The 18,025-nt window shown below is 36.4% G+C and overlaps 1 protein-coding gene across 3 annotated transcripts in view; it reads left to right on the top strand.

Annotated features, from left to right (window-relative positions):
- The window catches only part of RNF19A (ring finger protein 19A, RBR E3 ubiquitin protein ligase), a 57,647-nt gene that overhangs the window by 1,195 nt on the left and 38,427 nt on the right, over positions 1 to 18,025 (top strand). For 2 of the 3 annotated variants that reach the window (XM_048286784.1, XM_048286786.1), the window contains exon 2: positions 1,879 to 2,033. The gene's annotated coding sequence lies outside the window, so the exon portion shown is untranslated. Of the gene's footprint in view, positions 1 to 1,878; positions 2,034 to 2,824; positions 3,002 to 18,025 lie in introns of all 3 variants that reach the window. The other variant, XM_048286785.1, reaches the window with a different exon arrangement.

The following is an 18,025-nucleotide window of genomic DNA, read 5'->3' as shown; positions in this document are numbered from 1 at the left end:
CAGTACTAGAATGCTGTTACTGCTGAGCAGAGAAAACAAAATTTGAAGCCTTCATGCCCTTATGGTTGCTTATTGGATATGTGCCTGTGTTTCTCCATGAGCACAACAAATCTTGTTTCTGTTAAAATAGTGTAGTTGGCATTGGTACTGATAAGTGCTTTAGCTCAACTATTATCAAGGATAGCATTATTTTATTAAGGGCAGTTTGGGGGGGAAATGTGTCTTGCAGGGTTTAATTCTGGAGACAAAACTACACATAAATTCATTTCTTAAAATTAATTTCCCCCCTTGGTGTTTTTTTTTAAATAATTAAACTTTTTGTCAGTCAAAGAACCATATTTCAGTATCCAATTAAGTGTTTCTTACTAAATTCATTGGAAAAGAAAGTTTTTAGTTTAATATCCAGGTCAAACTGAAGTAAAATTCTGAATTGCCCAGCTAACAGAATTCACCTGAATGCTTAGAAATGATGGCTGTGTAACATTACTTAACAGTTCACAAAATCTGGTACTTACTTAACTGTAAACATTTAAATGCTTGTACTTCAAGCTTTCAAAAAGCTGAGAAAGCACTTTTTTATTTTTAATTGCATGTGAACTTGGCCTATTTGTCCAGAAAATGAAAGTTTCACCTTTGCATAATGAAAATAATGCTAATCATAAAAACAAGTTCAGTAAAAGTCATACATATGTGTAACTCTTCTGTGTGCATATGTCTTGAAGTATGCCGGTTTCAACTGCATTTTATACAATTCAGCATTTATAAAATGCTGAATTCTAGCTGTTATGTTTATGTTGTCAGCTATTTTTGAGTTTTGGACATGAGAGCACCATTTCTAAAAGGAGTTGAAATGCTTAAGTGTGGTTTTCTTCTCTCCCCTTCAACTTAAATCTGTCAGACAAATGACACATTCCTTATGCCAAACAATCATCAGATTTTGATTAATCATGCTAGCTGAGGCTCAGGAGGAAAGAAGATACTTGACAGATGTATTTGTTTACCTTTATAGTGAGTACAAATTCTGGTCTCTCCATTAGTAAATGAATCATCAAAACTCCCTTAGCTATGGGATTCCCAGTTAGCATTAATACATGCATTAGGAAAACTTGTTTTATGTGAATATTATCAACCTGTGAAAGAACACAAGCCTTTGAATTCGTTTGGCAGTTGGGTAGAGCCTTCCGTGGTGGAAAAGATATGGTTTATGCGTTTTTTCCCATATTCCTAATTAACAGCATTTAGCTACTATTCCCCACTAGAAAAACTTCAGACTGAATTTGTTCAGTGGTTAGGTGATTCTTCCTAACTAGTCCAGTATGTAGGGTTTTCTCCCGTTTACTGGGTCTCTTAGATCCATGCTTAGTCTTACTAAAGTATTCCTTACAAAGATCCAGCCCACACACCACCCTCCTTCCTTCCAGGATGACAATGTAGGATGCCTCAATCTTTTCATAGGACTTCTGAATCCTGGTTTGGAAGCACTAAGAAAGATCTTTGAGCTCTGAAGTACAACTACAATACTCTGGACCACAGTCCTCTGATGGCCTTTAGCCAAGCTTGTGGTCTCCATTATGGGGTCAGTTCACTCTGGCCCATGGTCAGACATCCATATTAGCTTTGTGATTTGTTTTCTGAATTGTATGTAAACATAATGTACCAGCAGAATAAGTTTTAATACCTGAATTAAATGAGTTGATGGATACATGTTTTGGGTTCTATTCTTAGTGTGATTTCTGGTTTGTAGCTGAGATGTGAGTCAATCCGATTCTTTCTGAGGGTCAGCGAAAGCTCTTTGAATGATTAATAAAAGTATTAATTCTAACACTGGCTTATCCATAAAGAAGTTGATTTCAGATTTTTGTCTTGTGTTTATCTTAGCTCTGTTTCCATTGTGCCTTCTGTGTTAACTGATGGAAGATGCGTAGCTGAATAAATTGGTGTGCCTAATACAGCTTCAAGACACTGGGAATGGTGTTGGATCTTACTGCTAAGAACATGTGAATTGCACCTGGAGGTAGACTTCTACCAAGAAGGTAAAAAGTTACATTGAGACTCAGAGAACCGATTGTTTTTATTAGTGTTGCAATGTACCATTTTTTTCCCTAGTAGGAAGAATATGGAAGAGGCTGTATCAGTACCTCTTAAACAGTTGTTAGGGGTTTTTTTTTTAATGTTCCTATTTTTCACAAGAGGAGGCTTCCTTGTATTTCTGAGTCTCTGAAGTGGAAGTTTTGTTCTTGTTTTATTCTAATTTTAGTTAATTTCAAGTAGTTTGTATTTTAAATCATCAATGAAATAATCTTTAAAGAAAAGCATATACCTTTGTATGTTATATATAGATTACACTTCAGATACTTTTGTGCTGTAGTTTAACTCAGAAAGAAACTTACAAATAGAATTCAAAGTAGAATTACGCTCTTCCCTCTTAAATATTCACTTGAAGGATTACTTCAACAGATTTCTTCAGGCACTTTTTATGATTTATTTTATTTCTTGGTGCATTGTGATAATAAATAGGTATTTAGTCTATTGCTGATATTCATGGATTGACAGATTTCTTCCAAACTTCTGTAAACTAATGTTCACCTCATTATTGCAGATTTTCTTGTAAGTTTATTTTTAGTTGATGAAAAGAGACTTTGTGGAAGAGACTTCACTCATCTGAGTCATAAGGTGGCTTAGTCTTTTCTTCAGTGATCTTGATTGTTTCATGTACATTTCTGGCAGTTCTCAAGCACTTCATAACTGTGTTTTACAACTTGGTTTTGGTGGCTGGTCCTTCTCTGGCATGGGTTGCTTGTTTTTTCTGGTTTTTTTCTCTTAGTGCAAGTACTGACTCAAGGATCCAAACCAAAGCAATGGGTATCTATAAAGAGCTGTAAATGTTGTGTGGGGCTCTACAAGAAGTTTTCTTACTGTTGTGAGCATGTCTTATGCCAGCTTTAGAATGGTCTTTGAGTTCTTCAAAGTAGAATTTGGACAAGGAAGAAAAGCCCCATAGGTGAGCTGTTGAGATGTCATTTGTGATACCACCCTTACATCTTTCATCATTAAGGCAAGGGAAAAGGGCTTTCAGTGTCTGTTTTGCTTTAACTTCATTGATGTTGTAGCATATTTCTTAAAAGAATTAACTATACCTTGGGGCTTATCCACTGAACAAGAAAAAGTAGGAGTACTTTCATTTTAGGTTACTTTTTTGTGATGGAAAGATTACTGTAGGCTTTTCCACCCTTAAACTGTGGACTGAAGTCAGTCACCTACTGGGCAACTGGTAGCCTCCTGATGGACAGGTAGCCAAACACTGTAATTACCTTTTACAAAATGAAAATAGTTGCTGTCCTTTTTTTTTTTTTTTTTTAAGGGCAAGTTTCCAAAGATTCGCTTTGCATCTAGACATACTGCACCAGTCTGGAAAGGTGATATAAGAGTTATTTTAACCTAAAGCAACTTAGCAAAATGACCTAATGAAATGAGCTTAAAGTTTCATATATACAGGTGTTTCCTCAGGCATTAAAACTTCCTCTCTTTAGAGGCCAGCATATCCCCTAATGATGTCTTCAGCAAGACATTTGAAGGGCATCTTGCAGAAATAAATGTTTGTACCAATTGAGTTTGGTATAGTCACTTGTTTTTGCTTCCTAAATAGAGCACAACTCTGTTAATGCAAGTATCCTGTTATTGTTCAGCACAAACCATCATTGCAGGACTATGTCAGATCTGTTCTGCTTCCATTTATAGTTGAGACAAATTACTGTTAAACAAACATTTTTCCATAGGTCCTTTAGCTGCTCCCATAAGGCAGATTAGAGCTTACTCTAAATTGGAGCCCCTGGCTGTCCCCTTCTGTTGTTCCATTTAGTGGATGAAGAACTGCTTCAGCAAAAGGACTAACTCTGGGGAAATTATGTGCAGTAAGAATCAAGTTGCTTTGTTCTCATTGTGTTTCACTGATGCTGCATATCCTGAATAAATAAAATTATCGCTTTTAAGTTTCTTGGTTAATGATCAGATTTTTCACATAAAACCAAACTCTGTGAGCCACATCAAGTAATCAAGTTCTATTTTTATCCTAAAATGCTTAATCTGTCAGACCATTCCAGATGTAGTGTTCCGTGCATTGTGTACGACTTCTGGTGAGACAAATTTACCTTGCATGTTGTTTGCAAGAAATGTTTTTTAGGGAGTGCAAAGTAGTCTTGAACCTCGGGGGATCTTCTGAATAGTGCAGGTTCTGGTGGGACTGAAGGTTTTAGTTGAGGCATGGGGCTTTCACAGTGCTGCCTGGCTTGGATATGATGGCACCACAGCACTAGTGCGAACTCAACCAAACTTGTTTTTATTTTTAAATATTTATATGAAATAACCTTGTTAACTGCTCTTAGACAAATAAGAGTCTTTCTTAGCACCATAACAGTTGCATTCCAGAGGAAAAGACTACTGGTGTTGCTGTGCCTAAATGTATCATTCATCTGTTTTCTTCGCTAAAAGTACATGGTGCTCAGAACTTACTGTATATTTCTGTGAAACTGGACAAGGGGAGGGGATGTTTTGGCAGATCTTTTGCAGTATTGTCATTCAGAGCTCTATTTCAGGAGGAAATTTTTATATGTTTTTTTAGGAAATAGAAGGCTTTTATTTTGTGTAAATTAGATAGTTGAGGAGTGCTTGAGGCTTTTTATGACCTGAAAATTGGGGCCATATGCCAAGCCCATATTCATTGTTGCAGCCCTTCCTTGTATCAAGATCTAACAGGACTTTCACAGTAAATGTTTTAGTGAGTATTAATTAACATTTGTACAGGAACTGTATGTAAGTGAAGGTGCTGACAGAGAGTGGTTGTTGGAACATAGTGTTTGGCTTTTCTCCTTCATATCAAAATGCATTATGTAGGGAACTTCCAGGTGTCCCTCAGACTTCTGATAGTGAAAGAACATTTGGATGGGATTAAATAATGACTGCAGTGACATGATCCTGCTGGCAAAGATGAAGCCTGATAAGAAACATTTTCTTCTGGTCAGCCATTGGGAATATCTTACTCTGGGTCTGCCTTTCATGTTTCTGTAATAAGCAATCTAATATGTTGATCAATGCAAAGAAATGTGTCTGGAAGGTGGTGTGTGTTCAAGGTTACTTTATTTTTAGATTGTGTACTGGAAAAGTAACTTTAATCAGCATGTTCTCCACTGTGTGTCCTGATGGAGGTGCTCTGATTTTGTGCTCTACTATACTGTTAAGTCCAATATAAACAGAATAAAGCCTTTTAAAATACTTTTTTTTTCCTGAGTTGAAGACCTTGCTTCAGTTTACTGAGAAGAGCAGCTACCTTTTCACTTTCATTTTACCTGTGAAGCTGTATCCGATACTTACTTTTTGGTTGAGTTCGCTTTTTTCAAAAGAAGAAGTTAAGCTTTCCTTTATATGATACTGCTAAAAATACATCTTGGGAAACCAGGAGCCCTTTTACTCAGGGTCAGAGATGGAGGTATCAAACTTCTAGCTCCTTTTTAAGTGCTTATAGTCTGTGAAGCCAGGCTGTTGCTTTACTAAAGTGTAAGATTTTACAGTCAGTGTAAGTTTTATCTGTGGGACAACATAGAGGAGAAACCTGCAAAGCTGTTGTGCACGCTACTCTTCATTTCACACCAGCATGGTTTTAAGCCATCTGCATTTTGATTGAGTTAAAGTTCCTATGTGACTAGTTTTTTTTGTTTGTTTTATCTCCGGTCTTTCTTCACCTTCCTGTTCCTATTTGCTACTGCAGTTTTTTCTCCTTATGTGCCAGTATGCTTTGTTTGGGCTTTGTCTGTGATGGTTGTGCATAGCTACAGAAAAGCAGACTTCGCCTTCTGTGACCTGACACCAGGCAGAAATTCAGCCAGGGCAAGAATAGAAGAGAGCCTGTAAACTCAGCACAGGAGTCCTGAGTCTTTCCATTATTAAGAATTAAAGATGATTCCAAGATGAATTAGGTAATGGATTAACTAACTCATGCAAAGAGATCAAGGATAAACAAAGAGATATATCCTGCTTTGCAAGAATTTAGATTATTAGGATTACATTCTGCCTGCATGTATGGGAAAGGAAGAACAAAATTCCCTGTTTTCAGTGTTTAACTTTGTTAGTAGATAAGGTATATGATGTGCCAGATTAATTCAACAGCAAAAGATAAGTTTAAGCTTTGCAGGAGGTGTTTTTACTGGGGAATGGGTTAAGAAATAGAAGCATCCTGTTTAGTCCTGCCCAGCAATGCTACAGCTTTTTCTTTAAAACAGTTAAGCAGTGAAAATGATTTCTTCCTACTTCCTACACCCTGTCCTAATCAGCATAATATCATGGCTGGATCTAGACCAAGAACTGTTGATTGAGTAAAATATGAAGACGGTGACATGGTTTTGTTTTCATTGTTCCTTTTTTCTGTTTTGTTTCTGAGGTGTGAGATATTGCTGGCTTTTTATTAGGGCTATACAGTCATATCCTTTTTCTTATCTCAAAGGTGATACAATATTATCTTTCTGTTTTAAGGGTAAGAAATAATTTGTAAGTCACAGTTGCAACCTAAATTACCTTTCACAAGCTGTAGGGATCTTTGCACTGTATGCTTTTTAAAGCCACTTTATGGAAAACTGCATATGCACAATTAATGTAAAGCCACAATATGCTGCATTTGTGGGATGGAGTCTCTTAAACTATCTGTAAGTTTGCTTTTGTTTCTCTCTGGTGGATAAAAATAATAAAAAATACTGGTAATAAAGAATATTTGATATGGTTAGTATTCCTCATGAAATGATGAAAATGCACCTCTAAGTATGTAGATGAATAGTTTTATTGTGCTAAAAGTCATTCAGTGAGAGAATAAATTAGAATCCTGAAAGGAAGGAGCTTCCAGTTGGCAGTACAGTGAACAGAAATGCAACACTTTATGGGTAGCCTTGGGTAGATTGATACTTTTATCTGCAAAAATGCAGTGTGGGTAGTGAAGCTCTCTGTAAAATACAGTCCTTCTGCAGTTAGATCTATTCGCCTTTAAAGTTCATCCCTGAAATAGATGCTTTGTACAGCGTTACTATAGATTAATACCTGCATATGGGTGGTTTTTGGAGTATTAGGTGAGGAAGTCTTGCTTTGGTGATCTGATTTCCTTCAAAAACAGGGGGTTTATTAGATTTAGCTTCATTATCACGAGTGTCAGGTCATAAAAATAGTTGACTAGAGTATGACTTTGAGTATGTATTATCGAAGTTAGTACCTACTTGCAGTGACTTTAACTTACCTAGTGTGCATTCTGCAAAACTGTGCATTTTGTAAGTGAAGAATGGCTCAGGTTTTCATAGTGTATAGAATGCAGGAACTCTGTCTGTTGTGAAGACAGGGAAGGTAGCTTTAGGATCCTGGTAGTTTTAACTGTATTTCACAGGAACCAGTTAAACATGATCATGAGTGCACTAGAAATACCAGAAATTATAAGGTATGACTTCTGCAGTAATTACATGACTTGTTTGCCCAGGCTTTGTAATGTGAAGGATTGCACATGTAAATGAAAAGTGAAACTGATTCTGCCACTGCATGCAATTACTTGTAATTTTAAGGTTTCAGGTAAAATCTTCAAATGTTAAGAAAGGCCAGAATTAAAGTTGAAGAAGCAACCATAGTTGGATTATCTTTTCTGCCTACCTTTATTAAGTTACTGTTCTTAATTATACAGCTGTGTTTTTTTGGTTTTTTCTTCCCCTGCAGAAGCATTCCTCAGAATACAGGTGCCCTGTCTACTGGGGCATCCATCTACTTTGGGCAGAAATAAACCTAGTCTCTAGGGCAGTTATTTCCATTGAATAAGAGATATAATGCAAATAGAGCAAAAAAAGATTTTTATCTTGTCTGACATAGGCATCTGAATCTTGGCTGTATTTGGTAGGGGTGGGGGTGTGTGTACACAATTGATACTGCAGGTATCTTTGGACATATTTGCTGTGTAACATGCCCAAGAACTTAGTTTCATTTAGGCTTTCTCAGGTCAGGCACCTGAGATGGTAAATAAATTAATCCTTAATCACGTTCTAATACTGTATCTGTTAACAAGGATAATAACCATGCTACTTAAGTGGAATGAGTATGTTTTTTGACTATTTCAGCAATATTTATCTAATATATTGGTGCTCTGCAATGACTTACGAGGAAATCAATTTTTGCTTTCAATGTAGTATTATGCAGCAGTTATTTGTTTGTTTATTTATTTTTATAGGGGACACAGTGAGTAAGAACAAACAAAATCCTGACCAGTGACCTAATAAGTGTATGCCAGGCAAAAATACGGGGCGGGGGGGGGGGGGGGAAGGGATGAAAGCCATGCAGTTAAACTGTCATAACATACTTCAGCAATCATTTCCAAATGCAACTTCATCAAGTAAAGAGAATTATTTCTGGTGTACTTTGTGTGTGGTTTCCTAGCCATTACAAATAATAATTGCAGTCATATCAGGAGGTTTGGAAGCTGCTCACTAGGCAGAGTGCTGTTTGAGCTAGTAGTATCTAATAATACTCTGTCATGCTTTATAGGGATTGACCTGAGGACAGTATGATCCATGTGCTTGTGTAGAGTGTTTTGTGGATGTCTTTGGACTGTAGAGGATGGGCAGTAGCAGAAGACTTGCTTTGACAGTACGAGCTGCTTTTGCTGCTTTTTCTTTGTCACCGGCAATGTAACTTCTACTTTCCTCATCATTAACAGTGTTTTATGCAAATCCCATTCATATTTAGCCAGTTAAGTTTTTTGTTAGGATGATACCCTAGCTGATCTAAAATCATATCCTTTTCAATACCTAATCTGATGTCTTTGCTTTTTCTCTTGTGACATGGAGATACTTTTCCTCTCTGTTCCCTGTTCAACTACTCTGTAGAATCTCTTTCTTGCCTTTGTTAACTTGTTTTCCTCTAGTGTTTGGGATCAGCCAGTCCATTCTGTCTCTCGTATATAATCTCTTATTATTTGGGCTGAAGTTCACAGATTACTTCCCCGAACAACAACTGTTGGTTTCCTCACTCTGCAATCCCCATTTTTTTCTTACATTTTTCTCTTTATCATGCTTTGAGGGAGTTGCTGTTCAGCTATCCAATTTTGGTGCAGATTTCAGTCACCTTTCTGGCAGCCACCACTTTGACTGTTGTTAGAATTGCGACACGGTTTAGGTTGAAATCCAACCCCCCCTCCACGCTTGGTTGAAGTTTCTTCTGCATTGCTGCCACCTAATAGTTGGATGTTGTAAAGGATAAGTCAGCTTCCTACCTTTATTTTCTGGTACTTTGATCCAGTATATTGTTTACCTGGAAGTGAAAGGAAGATTGTATTCAGTTCCAGGTTGGATCAAGTTTAGTAGAGATATTAGCAGATAAAATATATGCTCTTTGCTGAAGACTGGGTATCTTTTTCTCACATTCCCAAAAACTTGCAAGCATGGATATATTCACATTGCTGGAAGGGTGATAAAATATACCTCCAAGTTACACAGGCCAGAATGCAAGTTCCGGCTTCAAAGTGTGCTAGGGCTGAACATTTCCAGAGAAAATATTGCCAAGTTTTTGATTTATTTTCTCTTCCAGGATAATCTTCTTCATTAGATTGTTGTGGTTTTTTGAGCCGTGGTGGTTTTTTTTTTTTGTTATTGTCTTAAGTATATTGGTTGAAATAAGAGTTCTGAAGAAGATCTTAGTATATAACTTTCAGCCCAGTTTGCTTGAGAAGGTTCTAAACTGGTTGGAAAATAGGATGTTAGAGTGGGAAGTGTCAGGCAGTCATAATAATAACTAGCCTTTCTTTTAACAAGAAATTACTGTCTTGAAGTAAATTACTTGCTAAACTGTAAAAATGAGGTGAGTCACAGTGCATTTAACTTACTACTTTATTTTCTGTTTTCAATAGCATGGTTCTATTTTTCCAATATGACTTAATCTGACTGTGCACTTACAATCTCCTCCCCCATAACATCTGCTGTTTAACCATGAGGTGCTATATCCATCCTTGCTTTAAAAGCCTGCTGCTGCCTTTTGTAGGACTGCTGTACTCTTTTGTGTGCTACTGGTATCTGGCATCTATAGAGTGAATTCTGGTAAATGATTGCCTTTGGGAGTTGTACAAACTAGTTTGGAAACTTGGCTGCTAGCAGAAGGACATTGTTAATTTAGCAAATAGCCACAGTAATTTAAAATGTTATACCTTCTGTTTATTACTGCCCTTCTCTTGGAATTTACTAACCCACAGCTATCAATATAATGCAGTGAGTGTCCTTGCTCCTATTCAGATCAAAAGATTTTGCTTAAACCTCTATTACCGGCAGTTTAAATAAAGTATGTGACCTCGGTCTAAAGAGTGAAAGGTGGTCTTGTTCTGAATTTCTGCTTTGGGGTGGGTTAACCTGCAACAGGAGACAGCATGGGCCACTGCTTGTACTAATTTAACCCTTTGAAGCTAAGTCAGTGTGGGCTGCTTCTGTAGGATTCTGAAAATATGTAGTGAAGCTTACTGAGCATAAAGTCTCTCTATACCAGAGCCTCTTGCTCTGTACATTGGAGAAGTTGTATTCTCTTTAGTATTTAAATATTTTAATACATTCACATATATCTACCTACATTCATGTAGATCTGCCGTGTCTCTGTCCACACCAAGTTGCTTTGTACATTGTTGGAAGAAATTATATTAAAATACAAAAAACCTGCAAGCTGCCTAATTGCACATTAATATAATTTTGTAAATGTATTGTTTCCTGCTGAAATACATTTCTTAAAGCTATATTTAGCTTAATTAGTCTTGAACAAGTCCAGATGTTACTGTAACTTCAGTGATAACTGATTTATAAAATAAGAAGTGTATTTGAACTAAAACTGAAGGCACATTGAAAACAAGCGATATAGTATCTCATGGAATTGTGCAATCTAGCTTAGAGGGGAGTGTTGTGTTGTTTGTTTGTTTGTTTTAATGATCATGTCCCTAGGTATTCTATGGTATTATTTTGGTGATGCTGAGGATTTTCTTCATATATTTACAGCTTGAAGTGGCATTGGTCTTTTTTTGGCACTGTGATAATTTTATTTTGTGTTTAGGGCCATAGAGCATTGCTTGCTAGTACTGTGAAAGCAACCCTGTGGTTGCTTTCTTTTAATAAAGTAGCGAGATAAATACTAAATTATATGTTCTAGCAGGTAACATAAGGAAATGCTTGAAAGATCTGTGCTGTCATAAAGTTTGTTTTTTAGAAGTTTAAATAGTTTTTCAATGAAATTGTACACCTGCTTCCTCTAATGTATTTCTGTAACTGTTTTCTTTGGAATTATAGGAGGAAGTAAATGGTTTCAAGTAAACAGTGAAGCTCCTGACTTCAAAGTACTTCCTTCAAAAGTGAAACAGCTTCACTTTCCTTTCTTAAATAAATAAAAACCAAACATACCTTCCTATCTTACATTTTTTATTCATGTGTATAAATCTGAAGGATTTTTTATCTTGAGTCTTTCATAGGAAAAGAACTATTGCTTTAGGACGCCTCAAATTAGATTATATTAGGGCGATGGTTTAGTGGTGGTCTTAGTAGTGTTAGGTTAACACTTGGACTCAATTGTTTTGGTTGTCTTTTCTAATGTAACTGATTCTGTGAATTTGTGTTGGAAAAGGTTTCCTGGATTTATTCTAATTTTGCATATCTTTATTATAGTGGTGTACAAGGAAAAGTTTTCCATGGAAATGAGCTCCCTGGTTGAAAGAGGCAATACAGATAATTTTTTTTTTTGTAGTGATACTGCAGTCTTTTCTCTTTCAGTGACTCCTTACCTGGAGTATCCCAAAAACAGACCAGATAGCATCTCTCTCATGCTCTGCTTAACCAGGACATTACTTAAGGAATATAATTAAAATACAGTAGTTTTCACTGGCAAAGGTTGCTTAATTAGGATGTCTGCAGGTACTTCATTTTCAAATAAGCTGATATATGCACACAAATAGGCAAATGTGTTGGACACCCATTTTTCATTTTTCTTACTACAGCTACAGTATTGAATGCTCCTGAAATTCTGTCATGTTTAGATTTCACTGCCAGTTCACTTCTTCTGCAGATCTGACCTGTGAGGACTGCTTCCCTGCATTCTCTTGCGATGCCATGTGTTTAATATTCTTGGTGTGTCTCTATAAATGTGTGGTTAGCATTTTAAAAACCATGATGCTTCTTGTTTGCTTTGGTCTGTTACCAAAACTGTTCATTAAAATGTGCTCCTTTGATATTATGCTCTGTAATAAAGTACTTTCAGCAATCTCCTGGAAATAATGTAATTTCCAAGATTTTTACCAGTTCAGCTCTATTTCACAGCCCCTTTTTGGTAGCTTTGGAGAAACATTTATCAAGTCCATGATCAGTGAAATATTTTATTCTTGTTGACAAGCCAGACCAGGTGTGAACTACAAAAAACCAAAGGACTATGTTTTTTAAACTTAATGTTTTCCCTGGCTTAGTAATTAGTCTGACTTCCTCTTGCCTTTACTCAGGGCCTAACATTAAATGTTTGCATCAAAACCATGAAATTATTTGGCATAAGAAATCTGTCACAGCTAGATGAGACTGTACTTTAATTCATTAGAATGAAGTTAATTCTTTTTTAAGGAGCTTTTCTTCACAGGTTTGTTTATTGGTTAGAATAAGTCAGTACCCTTACATCATAATATAGTATATTGCTTTCCATCATGTATTTGGTATTTTGGGAAGGATTTTAAAAAAACCCAACAAAACACATTTGTTGGAAAACTGAAATACTAATGCACATTTATATGGCCATAAAATTTTAACTTCAGGGTTATATGTGTAGTTTAACACTTGACTAGCTTGTTCTTCAGCAAAATTTGTATACTAGTACTCTTTTTAAAAGTCAGACTTTGAGTTACTAGAACATCTGAGATCCAAGGCATCAGTTTAAAAATTCTCCTTCTTGCCAGTTGTGATTACTGACTATTCTATAGCTAATTAATAATTTCTGAGGCATTTAAAATAATGAGAAAAAATAAGATTTGGAATAAAAATAATTCTTTTTAATAACTGGATTGGTATTACAATATTGGATTTTTTAAAAATTCAATTAATTTGATAAAATGTGTGGACTACTGTAGATGTTATATGTAATGAGAAGGGAATATGGAAATAGGAGGGAGTTACTTCACCCTTTGCTGTAAAGGAAAAAAAAGACAGTTTAGTGATGTGCAGGGGATCAGAATGTTCCTGCTGTATTCCTTTTTTCCTCGGTATCTGATACAGTGATTGACAGGAGTTCAAATTTCCCCTCCACTTTTAAAATGAAACCAATCTGAATCCAGGTTCCTTCCTCAGCCCAGACTGGGAAAGTATGTTGTTGAAATTATATGTTGGTTTGGGGAGACAAGTTTGTTTCTGACCCCTCTGGGTGACTGGTGAAAACTTTGCAGCCTGGGATTAAATCACTAAAACTGATACTAGTGTTAGCTGAAAGACATCCAGCATGCTCCAGGGTGGTTCTATCACACCTTTAATAATACTTCACAAATGAGAAAAAAATATGCTTTCAGTTTGCCATAAAATTTATTATTAAGACAAAAACTGTACCTGCTCAGAATGCAGTTTTGTTCATTCGTTCATTTCCTTCCCCATAGATTAGTTTTGATTGGGGGAGGCTAGGGGATGGGGAGAATATTTGGTGCAAAGTTGAAATTCAAGAGATTAGTGTGGTCTCTGGTTGGAGTTACAGCCTGGTTCTGTTCTTCTGTATATGCAATTAGAAAGCAGTCTTAAAATGTCATGTGACATCACGAGTCAAAATAATCTGGCTGTTGACTGCCATTTTAAATTTTTGTGGAAAGGCATTCTCTTGAATAGCTAGCTTCTCTATTTTTTTTTTAACATGGTTATTTTTCACTCCTTTTAAATAACAGATGGGACAGACTAGAAGAAATGATGCTCAAAGATGACAGGATTTTGCACTTGCATGGGAAAGTGATTTCAGAACTTGTCATTGCATGTTACTTACGACAGTTCATTGAAGGAAGTCCTAGTGAAATGTAAATGTATTATCAACAACGTATCTGTAAAATGGAGGCCCAGAGATGTTGGAAATAAAGCTTGTTTTATGGCAAAGCTGGAAAGAAAATGAAAGGATCACTGTAATTTGGCACTGATTTTTGTTTGGCATCCCTCCTGTCTTTCTTATCTTGGCTGGTGTTCCATCAGTCAGTGAACTTGTATATGGATCATGATGCGTCAGAAAGACTGTGGAAGACACCTGTGATATGACATAATAAAAGAAAAAGAAGACCCAAATCTGTTTTCCTTTTCTGAACAGTCCATAGTTGCTCTACTGTCTGTTAAAACTATGATTTTTAGATCAATTTGTCTGTTGAAGTTCCTGTCACTTTAAAAAATAATGAATCTTATGTAAGACGAAGAAATTTCATGGTGTTTCTTCTCAAGATTTATATTTCAGCCTGATTCATTTCCTGGTTTTGTGCTAATCACTGACAAAAGGAGAAACAAGTGTTCTCCAACTGTTTGTTTGTAAATCTAGAAAGTATGTAATTTACTGTATTACAGGTGGCTGTGTGTGGCTGTAAGTGATGCAGAGATTTATACAGTACTTCCCTCTGTCAGTCTCTGGTCATGCACTTGCCTTCCTGGCTAACACTGCTGTTCCAAGGCTTTACATCTTTCTAGGTGGAAATTCAGTTCTCATATGAGAAAGATGAGGATAAGCTAGAACTTCTGTCCTCATACTATACTGTGAGAACAAGAATATATTCAGTCGGATTAGTAGTAAATTAAGTACTGATTTTTGGAGGAGCTGTTTTTTGAGCTGTTTCATTAGGCTGTTGAGCTCATTGCCATAGATCTTCTTGGGGTATTCACAGCGCTGAGAGAGAGATTTGGTATTTACATGTATGGCAGTATAGAAGGTACTACTAGAACGTACTGGCTGGGAGATGAATGTACTTTTTGGATCTGAAACCATTCTGACAAGTTAAAAGTTCGTGTTTAGGTCCTGGGACCAATGGAAGATTTGTTTCACCTGTCATTTGCACCGTGGAGTCTTACATACACTGGAGACAGGATCCTGAACTCAGGAAACCAGGAGTGACTTGTTACATTCTGGTGAACTTGGAGGGTAGTCAGGAATGTTGATTTATTTAAATAACAGCATGTGTTTTCTCATGGTTAGTGATATCTAGAAATGTATTAAAATTGTAACATTTTAATGCCTTTTTGTATTATTTACATTTGAGTAGATTGGCCTTTAAGGATGTATTGAAAGAATGTCTTACACAAAAGCTACATCCCCTCCCTTTCAATCAAGTACCTGACCACTTCCAACAGGGTTTTTTTCATGTAGTTCATGCTGTAATTTGCAAATTTATGAATTAGTAGACAGTTGGAAGTTTGCAATTTCTTTTACAAAACATAATCAAATTAAGTGATTACTTAAATAGCTTTTTTAAAATTAAACTTGGGGTTACAGTAGTATATTATTGAAATCCTTTTAGAACTTATACTTCTGAATTAATTTGAGTGATAATATAGCTGGTTTGGCCTTTTACATATTTATTTCTTGGTTAGGGAAGAATGCTTCACTTTGAAGAAATGGATCAAGACCTTCAAGCTTTTAAAACCATTTCATCATGACCTTTCCTTCTAAAGTTACCAACACTTTTCTGTTATAATTTAAGAAGTCAGTACATTAAGTTCTTTGAAATTGTTTTTCTGTTTTTTATCAAGTGTTTGTCTTTCCTTCTAGATATGTATGTCTTTCCTTCAAGGATGAGAAAGATGTACTGTAGAATGGCATTAAATGCCCCCAGGCTACCATTACAGACCATATATTTTGCCGAACAAAGGAAAATGTAAGGGGATTTTCTCCAGTGATGTCAGTCTTGTGGAGGATATTGTACTGTAAAATGAGCAGGAGATAAAAGGGAGAAACAGTTGTTTGTACTGACACAGTCTGTGGATATTTGGGACAGATCATGGAGTTACATATGAAGGAGGAAAAGGCATGCTTTATTTCTGTTCCAAATGGTGGTGGAATTTATAAATGTTATTAAGGACAGCCCGTTATGGTGAGTGGACCGGTGTGCTACATATATTAGAATACAAGCAGATGAGTACAAGTTGTGGAGTTACTGTGGCTTAGTGCTTAGCAGCTCAGACAGAGGAGGCTGATCATTGCTGCCATCCCATTCTGGCTGTGAGGTAAGACACGTTCTCCTCTGTCCATCATCAGCTGTTCTGTGCATTGTCTCTGAGAGTTTGGCAAGTCACATTATCTGTGTGCTTCAAACATCTATCTGTAAAATGAGTGATGCATCCTTTCTCTTTATGCTTTGTTTTTAGAATTTATACTGGACATGAGAAAATGCACTTGCACATATATGCTATAAGTATATGGTACAATGGAAATGGTCTTGATAGGTATTAATTTGGACTGGGGCTACTACATCAAGTAAACATCAAAGAATTCCTCTGTTTAGGAGTTTTTTAGGAGCTCCAAGTATTGTGTATACAACTGTGTGTACAATACTTAGAACTGTCAGTATCTTATTTATATAAGGTTAATACTTCACATTATGAAACCAGGCATTCAGGTTTTTGGTTATATTTAAGTCAAAATGTATTTGGTCTGAAGCATTTATATTTTGCAGCTCAACCTGGATATTAAACAAAAAAAAAAAAAAAAAAAAAAACCCACCAAATATTGTTTCTGAGAATGCAGAGGAAATGTTTCTTAATGTTTAAAAATACAGTGTGGTGCAACTGCTCTGAGAATGTTATAATGTCTGTGTTTTGGATCAGAGGTCGGGGGTTTTTTTCATTTTCTTTTGCTTTTATTTTCTTAGAGAAACCTTGCTCCATTTTTATTCTATCTCTGTGAAAACTGGCTAGGAATGGCAAATTTTTAGAAAGTGGTTTTGAGCATTTTCTTTAAAGACTGATTGATTGCTGTGGCACCAAAATTCTAAACATTTCACATACGGCCACACTTTTTCAGCCATTGTAGCAAGTGGTGAGATACTTAAATTTTGAATCACAGCTGCCAGGCATCAATAATAATGAGAGACCCAAGTGAGAAGTGGGATTGCTTCCTTCTGCTCTTGATTCTCTGTCAGGATGAGAGGCTTCAGACAAAGTGGGAGCTGTCTACCTTCAGTTCAAAGGAGGTATAGGAAAACGTGATGGGTAGAGGCAACAGAAGAGGTAGAAGGAAAAGGGATATGTGAGGAAGAGCAGGAAGAAAAGGTTGCATGAAGGAACTAAGGGTGAGGTAGACTGAAACAGCTATTTTTTAACCAGATCTCTCTTTTTATGATAGCTTTCTCTGTTTCACATTTTTGCTCTCAAACTTGACCACCTGCAAAAGAAAATGATAAAAGAAAAATAGGGACTGTTCACAGGTCCTTAACCCCTGCTAATTATTGACCAACATCTGGGGAGGAGGGATGGAAAGGTTTATATGAAGCTTTGCATGCACAGCCCTCTGAGCTACCACCTGTGTCTGCTGTTGCAGGAGCAGGCATTTATTTTACAGGGTTCCTCCTTTGAGATATAGTCCACAACCCCTAGTTCAAAACATGCTGTAGCAGACTGTAGTGTCCTTGAGAGAAGACATTCTTCTAGGTTTGTCGTCATCTTTAGAAACCCATTGGCCAGTGTTAATCAAATCTGTCACGGGGATAGAAGTTTCAAAGAGAAACTAATTCTAGTTAATGCTAGCTGAATCTTTGTCACTTGGTGTCTGCAAACTATTAAATTGCAGAAAATTTGTGTAAGAGAACATTCTCATGCCCTGACGACAGAAAAAATACTATTGGCGTTTAAAACATTAGACAACAGCCACATTATTTGATGTGTGCTGGGGTATAAGCTTAAGATAGGGAATGCTAGAACAAGGAGTCTGTGGCACCTCATTTGTAGAGTGTGGTGTTGGGCAAGGCCCTTATAGAGTAGTTAGGTGTTTTCCTCTGTGCCCATCTTTAGCCATTCAG

Source organism: Corvus hawaiiensis, chromosome 26, assembly GCF_020740725.1.
Source record: "Corvus hawaiiensis isolate bCorHaw1 chromosome 26, bCorHaw1.pri.cur, whole genome shotgun sequence".
In the NCBI taxonomy this organism is placed as follows: Eukaryota; Metazoa; Chordata; class Aves; order Passeriformes; family Corvidae; genus Corvus; species Corvus hawaiiensis.
Note: the sequence above shows the minus strand (reverse complement) of the source record. Positions and strands in the feature narration are given on the sequence as shown.